Source organism: Glossina fuscipes, unplaced genomic scaffold (assembly GCF_014805625.2).
Source record: "Glossina fuscipes isolate IAEA_lab_2018 unplaced genomic scaffold, Yale_Gfus_2 59, whole genome shotgun sequence".
Classification (NCBI taxonomy): Eukaryota; Metazoa; Arthropoda; class Insecta; order Diptera; family Glossinidae; genus Glossina; species Glossina fuscipes.
The window spans coordinates 1,876,155-1,886,738 of NW_023998431.1; the positions used below are offsets into that span (position 1 = coordinate 1,876,155).

General features: G+C 32.6%; 1 pseudogene; it reads right to left on the bottom strand.

The window, feature by feature from the left end:
* Window positions 1-26: 26 nt before the first annotated feature.
* Window positions 27-3,588, bottom strand: LOC119637427 (annotated as a pseudogene).
* Between the last annotated feature and the right edge of the window lie 6,996 nt (window positions 3,589-10,584).

The window sequence follows — 10,584 nt, forward strand, 5'->3', positions numbered from 1 at the left end:
GAAATAGTGAAGACAACTTGCTGAAATTACTCAAAGAGAGCGAAGCCTAAATCACCATCAGACTCTGCAGGCTCGGATTCCTTTTTCTCCTACTTCTTGGCTTCAGCAGCGGGAGAGGCTTCTCCGCCTACGTCAGAGCCAATATTGGTAATCAAATCTTTAACGTTGACTCCCTCCAAAGCTTTAGCGAACAAACCGGGCCAGTAAGGTTCAAATTCAACATTAGCCGCCTTCAAGATTGTAGAGATTTTTTCACCAGTCACAGCAACATCATCATCCACAAGGATGAGAGAAGCGTACACACATGCAAGTTCTGCTTTAGTAGACCCAAGTATACCTTTGTGGTCGAAATTCGACAAGGTTAATTTTTTTATTATCAACCTAGTTCAACCATGAAATACTGAGAATTTTTTTGAGATTCAATTTTCGTTTCGTATATAAGAGAGGATTCAAAAAATTTCCCCAGGCGAACCAAACTGTTTATACCAATTTAGGATTTCGAAATACTGTTACACAGTGACGAACAGGCGAACAAAGGGACTTAGATCGATTCAGAAAATGAGCGGTAAAAGAAAGTGTAAGTGTGTCACAAATCTTTCTCGATATTCCATATATACCACAAGTGATATATTGGATATAATCACCACACACACTGCCAATAATATTGAAAGCGTTTGCTTAATAAATTTTTTGCACTGTGATTAAAAAATCAAAACCTGTACCGGATGAGAAACCAAATAAAAAGCACTAACAATAATAATCCGGGGAAAGATCTGTCTTTGTAGTCTCAGGGAGTTAACATACATTAATATACGGGCTAACGCGTAACGAATCTGGGTCTCCGGAACATTTGCCAGACATGCTAACCACTACACCGTACGGTAGCCAATTGCTCTTGTACAAATTTCTCTGTAATTATTCAAGTGAAAAAAGAGGAAGAAAAGTTTATTTCAAATTAGGTTTGGTGAGAAAAGGTATCTTCTTTAAGTTCCTGTCGACATGAAGGAATAAAAGGAATTTACGATTTAATTCAACAATAATATACCGGCCGATTAAGTTTCGCGCGCCACATCCTGGTAGTGTTTGATATTCTATTACAGATAACTGCAAATACGAGTAGACAAGGAATTGCTGAAGGCTGGTAACTTTCGCTATTTCACATAACTATGTATAAACTAAAAGGTGTCCGTGAGGTGTACAAGTGTATTTAAAAAAAAATTATAAAGTGTTTACTTGCGCAGCTAATATATATGCTTAAGGAATTGCATTCTTACAAAGTTTTTAGAAAATCATTTTGCTTTTCTTTGTGTTTTTGTTTTGTTTTGTGGGATTAAGAGATGCTTTGAATCTCCCAGAATATGGTGAGGAAACTTTATTACCTGAAAGAATTATTTGCCTTTCCTTCAGCGCTCTGAAATAACCGCCTATGACATATGACAATATCGTTTGCTTGCTGATTTCACACTCCTATAAGCCGCTAGTTCTCTCCGGAGAGAACGAAAAGAATATCGAAGAAAAAAGAGACACTGAGAGTAATGTCTTCTGAAATACTTTCGTCATATTTTGTGAGAAGAGGGAGAAGAGATAAAACAGAAGAAGAGCAAAATTTTATGGTCCTGAACCGACAGAATAACTGCTTCATATCTAGAACACATTTCAAAATTTCAACGACACCTAACAGAACCCGAAATATTTCTATGTTCCTCATTCAAGTTTTTTCGAACATCTTTACAACACAATTTTAAAGAAGCGTACAAAGCGGATTTTAAATAAATTAAGTTTCACTTTATTTACCAAGAGATGATTGGCTTTTCCCTTTTTCTAATTTAAATGCTCGTCGATCGCATATAAAATCAATTTTTATATATTCGCCATTGAAGGATGGTGGTTTACAACACCTGAAGAGAAAGAGAAGTCCAGAGACGCTATATAGTGTATATAATTTTGATCGACGTGAAATTCTGAACCGATCGAGGTATGTCTGCCTGTCTGTTGGTGTTGAAGGGTTGTGTCTTATTGAGACTCTCCTAGACGCAAAACTAATTATGTCGATTTGAATTTCGGTAGAAGCATTCAAAGCTCTTGCGGACTGATCGATATTGAAGATGGTCAAAATTGGTCAAAGGAAACGCCCAAAGAAGCGAGGAAAGTGCACGCATCTCTGTTCCTCTAAATGAAAAAAATTATAGAATTTTGTTCATTACTCACAATTATAAGCGATCATGTTTTCATTTTTTCACTTTTTTGATGTTTTCGACTACTTAACCCTGATAGGTTAAGCAACACAGAAGTTTGAAAATTATTCTGTAGATTCTCTTCGCATGAAGATACAGGGTCTGGTTAGAAATCTGCTAATTCTTTAATCAAATATGATGGGCGCCCCAATGTTCGATATGAAATAAACCGACGTGGAGAGTAAAATACAATAAGCTAAGTGTGTTATGACGGACGTTACGAGGACAAGTATCAAATAAGAGAGCAAGGAAAGTAGGCTGAGAGGGATTAAAAAGTATAAAATAAAATTATATAAAAATAAATTCTTGGAGCGTTTAGAAAAAAAAGGGGTTTCTTGCATATTACAAAGCTTTTACGGTCTTAGTTACAAAAAAGTGGAGACTGGAGTTAAATCCACTTTCTATCTTTTAGTTCAGTAAAATAACATCTTATTTAAAAATAAATTTTTAATATAAATTTTTTTAATTTATTACAGTGAACGCAGAATTGTAGATGGTGCAGGTTTTTCATTTCAAAAGTGGGAGCAGACAAAAATGCGCACCATATAATTTTCGGTCTATCGGAAGATACTCTCCGTTCCAAGTTCAACATGTTTCAATAAATAAGCGCATCATTCATTCATTTGAGGCATATCTGGCTTCTCCTCTCTACCATTGAATATATGCATAGTGATCTAGCAAATGAACTAAGATGAAAATGACTCATATCATTGAATACTAAATAAATGAGACGCGATCGCGCAACCATGTCGAGTGATAAAGTTCAGTGTGTTACTTGGAGAGATATTTTCCATTTTCGTGTTTACTATAAAGGAGTGATTTATCTAATTGAAAAAAAATTACTTCTCATCCGTTGCCAATTAAGCTATCAATGTTTGATGTTGCATTTGAAAATTTTATTGGATATATGCCAGATATTTGGTAAATACTGTATGTGTCCAAACGTCCACATTATGCGTTTGTCACATAAGCTTTTCGTGACTTTGTCTTTTGGCTTATTTTGCTTTACTCTTTAGGATGTTTAGACGGCTTAGTCGGGGACTTTCTCACAGGAATTGAAAATGGCGGCATTTCTGAAGGCGAACAGGTTATGGGTGCCCTAAACGAAATTGATTATTACCCAGGCGTACAAGATCCAATAAAACCATTTGAAGGCAATAATGTTGAAGATAAAGATGAAGATGAAGATGAAGATGAAGAAGAAGACAATGAAGATTCTCCATCATCTATTCTTGGTGTTGCGACTTGAAGCCAACAAAGTCGAGAACCTAAATGCCATTGAAATCCGTCCATTTCTAGGTATAGTCTAGGTATATGGCCGTCTTCATGAAATAAGACCTGTTTTGGAATACATGAATAAATTGTTTGTGAGTGTGACACCATTTGATCAGAGCCTCTTCCTAGAGGAACAAAAGTGTTCTAAAAAGCTTTCTGGATAAGTTTAGCATCACAATCAAAAGTCCCAAATTGATTGTGGATCCGAACCCGCAGAAATATTATACTCTTATAAAAGATATGATGGGAATAAAAGAGGAAGACCCAATAATCTAGAAAGGGAGATAAACGCTAATAGATACCGATGTCCTACGAAGCCTGTGAGGCCAAAAGATATATGGAGAGGCATTATAGGCCATGACTTGCAGATTGCAAAGCATTTTCACAGCCTGAGTACATGTAATGCAAGATTGCTTTGTGTCACAACAAAAATCGAAATTTTGTCCTTTATTCATAGATAATACGAAAATTTCTATATCAGTAAGTAATACAAATACATGGGCATTTGTGTACGTCTACAATAATATGATAATAATATAATACAATTTTAGTAATAAACGCATATTGTTGCCAAAAGTCTACATACCACTTTTTTCAGACCCCAATTTTTATGATTACTTTTTACGTAATCGATGAATCTATTTCTATAGAAAAGAATGTTTTACAATTCAAAACAAAAAATCATACATTGAAGGGTTAAATAGGTGATTTCGACCTCTTTGATAAGCAACGCTCTTTGCGATCACTTTTGATCGACAACGATACTGTCAACATCATGTTAGGGAAAAATATTTTTTTGACGTCATCGATGATGGCGGTAAATGATTGATAGCGAGTGAAAGATGCGACCCTATCCGCATATGATTTCTTTTTTTTTTTTTTGTTAATATTGTCTATATACTGCTTTAAACGTAGATAGGTGGATTAAATGACCTTTTATATCCATCATTAAAGAATGAGGGCATATTCATATTAAGGTCAAAACGGTTGCAACACCCAGAAGGAAGCTTTAGCGACGCCGCCTAATGTGTATATTCTTGATTACGATTCTAATGTCGAAATAATGGATTCGGCTGCAACTTGCACGTATCATTAAATTGTAAACTCTTTAAACATTTCGTGTAATCTCCAGAGAACACGTAGTCAAAGTCTTCTTAGTTCTTAGTTCTTAGTTCAGATTGAGTTGTGTCGATTGAAACTATGGTCTTTCAGGACTTCACATGCAGGCCTTTCAAGTGAATCAGATTTTGTTAAATGGCGAATGGCTGGGCCTAGAGCAAATGGAAGTTGGCTTAATAATAATAACGGTAATAATAATAATAAAATTAACAGTGTTTATATATATAAAAATTATGATGAATAAAGTAGCAATAATTCTAAAAAATGTAACAACAAGATACACACAAAATGAACAAACAAAAAAATGGTGAGAATATAAAGTTCAGTTTTTGAGAGCAAAATTTACTTTGCTGTACATTTCTTCTGAGCGTAATATTTCCTTCGCTGTACACTTCTTATGAATGCCCTGAAAAAATGATGAGAATAAGAAATTCAACTTCTGAGCGTGAAATTGGCTTGGCTGTAAACAATAGCTCCATAAGGAGGCGTAGAATAGTTAAAAATTTTAAATAATAGCAATAATATTAATAAAAATAATAATAAATCGAGAATTCCTATATATTATCGCCAAAAACTTAACAAGCTGAAGTAAATATCGATCGATCAAAAGTTTTTCACAACCGTTAACATTGCGAAAATAGTCCCGTCGGCTATCTGACACGCCTATTATTTTAAGAAAGGAAAAATGAAAAATGGCTTTGATTGCGATGCTAAATATCAAAGATTCGCCTCTGGACGAACATAATTTTCTTAATTGTTAATTGTTTTTTGTTTTTTTTTTTTTATTATTATTATTATTATTATTATTGAATTTATATATAATATTATCATATATTATATTATTAGATTTTATTGAAAGATTGCAAACAGAAACAACAAGAAGAAATTATACAAGTTATATATACATATATATATATAATGAAATTAAGAAAAAAACAAAACCAACAAAAAAAAAAAGAAAAATAATTAAATAAATAAACTCAAAATGAAGAGAATAATTATAGGATAATTATATTATATACCAATGAAACCCTTCCTCTTCCTACCCATAATATAAAGAGATGATGATTTTAAACCAGTTATTTGAAGTAAATATCAAAGCAAAAAAATTATTATAATAAAAACAAAAAAAAGAACTAAAATATTATATAAATAAAAGCCTAATATTACGTTAAAGAATAAAATCAAAAAAAAACTTGAAAAAGCAAATAAAAAAAACACATTCAAATATGCACGTTGTTCAAATGAACTTTACATGTGATTTTATTTTAATGGGATCATAGAAATCCACTTAATGCAAATCTTGCATCCTTGAGCTAAATCAATTCTGCTCGTTATGAAAATATCTGAAACGATTTAGTCTGTTTCAGACCTTCTGCACGGTCGCTCGCGCGATAAGCATAGCATAATTGAAGGCTATTTTGTTATACACGCACAACTCCTTTTTTACGTGGCATTCACGTTCTTTAGAAAAACGGGCAAAAAAAAAAAAATACAAGCGTCATATAGTAAATTTGGAAATATGTTCTACAACTTTAAAAAATAGTGTTAGACGAAGAATTCGGACATGTTTTTAAAAAAATACCATGCAGAAAAAATAATAATGATATCCACATTACATATTTAAGAAACTAAATAATTTTTTGTCGTTAATGCGCTCATCATTTAAACGTTTTTATAACGGGCTAACACGATTGTCATAAGCATTTAATAAATTAAATAAAACTTGTAAGCAATAAACAGCCAAAGCTTTTCTTGCCGTAATTCGTTGTCAAACCCATACTATAGCAAATATATAGATGTCATAAAAAAATTAGAGTCACTTCTTTTAATTAAAAATGTTGTTTAAGTAGTGTAAGTTCGCTCACCTGTTGGTTTGTCGCAATTTTTCCTTTTTTTTTTTCTACGTTTTATTAAAAATCTCCACGAAAAAAGTGAAAATAAAACGACAAAAATAATATACGCACTGTCTCTTTTTTATGAATTTCATTAATCGATCATTTCGAGTGAAGCGTTGAAGGCAACTAAACATCGCCATAAGCTTTTAACACTCGTTAACTCCTTCAATTGAAACGACGATTATGATGATAATGATGATGATATTGAGTTATAGTTAATTATTAATGCCCAGACAAAAACTTGGCTAATTTCCATACCAAATACAAACCTAGAAAAGCTAACAAGAAAGAAAGGGGTGACAGAGCTGTTCATTTATCACTATGAGTAGTTGTTTAGCATTGATAGCGAAATACACTAAGGCAAACAAACCCGATCATATTGCCATATGCATAACGCATAGCGTGTGTTTGCTTACGAAGGCTTATCATACATTTGTCATTCAAACGGAAAATCTTGAAGTGTCAACGTCAGGTGGCACCCTTTCAATCTGGGCAATGGAAAACACATAAAGTAAAGTTGCCGCAATGGCCAAATAAGCTGCGGCTTCTGCTATATATGCCAATATGCTTATCAAGAAACTAAACAAAAATTAAATGAAATTAAATGAAAAATGTCAGCTGAATCGTGAAATGTTTCTTTCTTTAGTAATGGATACGTCACCTCTTCGAAGTATTACACTGTCTTCTATTATTTATATTAATTTTATCAATGTATAAAACAATTTAATTAATGTAAAATTTTGAATAAATATTGTAACTATGTATAAATCGTATAACTATAGGTAAATCATTTAGCATTTAAGATTTTACAGAACCAGGTTTTGGAATCATATATAGCCACACCAGTCGGTCGAGTGTACTCTAAAATTGCTCCCAATTCTTCCTTAAACTTTCAATACTATTTCATTTTTAGCATAATTATCATAATCCACGTAATTTTTATTATTAGCGGTTTGTAGAGGGTATTTGGATCATAATTCGTGCAAGTATAGATATATATAAGAGGTTTTTGTATTTTGCGGTATTTGTGCGGATATAAGACGTTTGTAGACGGTATTGGTTTGTTTATTGGCGGTTTGTAGAAGGTATTGGTTTGGTTATTAGCTGTTTGTAGAAACTAATGCTTTATGTGAAATTCAAAGCAAAAGTCAATCATTCAATCATTCTTTAATATATATTGTATTTGTATATACATTTATTTAATATAAAATGAAAATAATAAATTTTTTAATCTTTTACTTGAACTTTATACTTGTTTAATTGGATGGTACTTGATACATGCGTTCTTAGTTAGATCAAGCTTTAAAGTGGACGTAATCTAGCACGTGCACGCCAAATGTAAACAAAAATTTGAAATCACGAAAACAGATACACACGGTACCATCTTAACAGTCTACAAACGCACACACAAAAAAACTTTCAAAAATAATGATTTCGTCAACATAGTTGTCATTGACAAAAACGCATTGTTGCACTTGTTACATAATGGGCAGACTGGCCAGGCACCATTATTTGTTGATTTGGTTGTTAATAATTTTAATAACATCAGGAAAGCGCAATTCGAAACCTGAACCTGACGAGAATAAAGGCACCACGAACATAATGTACTTAAATGCATAAAAATCAGTAATTGTGCTGACATTACGCTAATCACGCTAATCTTTGTTTTATATTAAAGCTTTTTTCTCACTTCTTTTTCAATTTGTGGGCTTCATTTTAACCTGACAATGTTCATCGAAAAGCTTTCCATCGTATCTCCTTGCGTACAGCTTTTGTGTTACACTGAAAGTTTTTATTTTATCGATGTTATTAAATTCAAAGATTTATCAAAGTTTTGGTAAAGCAAGAAGCTTGCGCCCAAATAGAAAGTTTCTAACACAGAGTTGCATTTTAATCGAGCTTTTTATTCATAACAGCAATTATTTACCAAAGTTTTATTTCATTTGAACTTTTGTTATTATAACAAAACTTCTCTCAGAATATTAGTTCAATTGGGAGCTGTTGTCCAAAAGCGTTATGTACGTTTTCGGAACATTTATCACATGCGTCTTTGTGCGTGCATACGAAAAGTACAAAATTGCAACAATGTTCATTTCAAAGAGATAATTGCCTGCCTTTCAATAAATCATATTTCAATACGTAAATTAAAAAAATTTTTTTTTACTTTTTTTCGCTACTCCCATACACAACTTTTGCCGTACTACTAATACTAAATTTATGCGGATGTACGCAAAACCCTGAAGGACTTAAGATAGTACTAATAGTGTGTAATAGTCGCCCACTACACTGTTTTACTTGTTTTCGTTATCAGACCGTTTTCAAAAATAGTTGTGACGTATTGAATATTTCAGATGTATGCTATACAGTAAAAGTTCCTTATTGCCGGGGGATGCGATTCTTAAACCTTCACTAGGACTTTTCAAATTAAATGTCACGTTCCTAGGGCTTGTTGAACCAAGTCAGTTTCAGTCAAATCCTCATTTTGCGATTCAAACAATTCCTGAATGTCACTTGATTCTATCTCTTCGAATCCATCTCGTCCTATTCCTTTCGCGATTTCGGCTATGTTTGCAGTCAAAATTTGACCTTGCACAGATTGTTCGTCTTTTTCCGCAGTCAGGGCAGGCCACAGTTTCTTCCAGCATGACTTCAATGTGTGTGGCTTCAGTTCTTTCAATGATTCTTTTATGTTTACGATGCATTTTGCTATGTCAAATTTCTTCCAGCATTCCGTAGCATTCATATCAGGATTACATTCCATATGATTTCGAAGGTTCATCTAATATAATAGAGCTTAATGGCCTGGATTATTCCTTGGTGCATAGGTTGAAGCAAAGCCGTCGTGTTGGTAGGTAAAAATGTCACTTTTATATTTGGATGCATACCTCCAAGTTCGCGAGGATAACCTGGTGCATTGTCCAAAACTAGAAGTGCTTTAAAGTCTAAATTTTGTTTTTTTAAATAAGTTTCAAGTTGAGAAACAAAACAATTTCGGAACCAGTCACAACAAATCCGCAAATAAAGAAATTTATAGCCGCGAATATGGGAATTGTGTCGCATTTTTTTCATCCGCGAATAAAGGAAGCGCGAATAAGGAACTTTTACTGTACTTGTATTGATTAGATAAAAAGCTCATAGCATATTGCATGGACTTGCTTACACTTTCAAAGAAAGAGGCTTATGTAGTTATATTAATAGTTAATATTTTTTTAAATTATTATTATTATTACAAAGTTTTATATTAAAGCTAATAGTGAATAAATATGGTTATAATGAAAACTCAATGAAGCGTGGATCTAGACTATTTTCCGGAGAAACCATCATTTCAAAATAATTCCTAACATGCCTGGTGCGGAAAATTGCACAATTGTCGAATAAATAAGAAATACGGATATGGAAAAGGCGAAGAAAAACAAAAATAATAATAATTTTTTATTAATAGATGGATAGAAATATAAGAATATGATAACAATTGAAGAAGTTTTTCACAATCATACATTGAAAGCTGTACACTCAACGAAGGCATTTGAGGCAAATGTCAACCTAAATTAGAAATATATGAATGTATACTTACATAAAATAGCAAAATGTCCCTCTTGGCTTAGTTGAGACGTCGAGTTCGATTTCGCATGGAAGCCGGCTCATCGTCGTCTCGTATATATATATTTTACTTTTGCTTAACATGAGTTCTTAGATGGAATAATGAAAATTTCGAAATTTTCAAACGATTTTTTTTTTCATAAATTCAAACACACATTTTTATTTTATTTCATTTTATTTTACTTAATTATATATGAAATTCAACTAAACAAAATTAACAGCCGAATGCAAGTATACAAAATAAAGGACGGAGATATACAATATAAAGGAAGATAAGGATAAAGAAGGATAATAAAAACAAAGTAACTTAAAAATAATAATTCATATATAGATGAATAGAAAAGAAAAAAAAAACCTATGTACACAGGTAGCGCAGAAACACACCCGCAACAAGAACAGATCCAGGTTGCAAGTGAACCCCTAAACCATTGCAAACATGCATAAGCAACAAAATATAA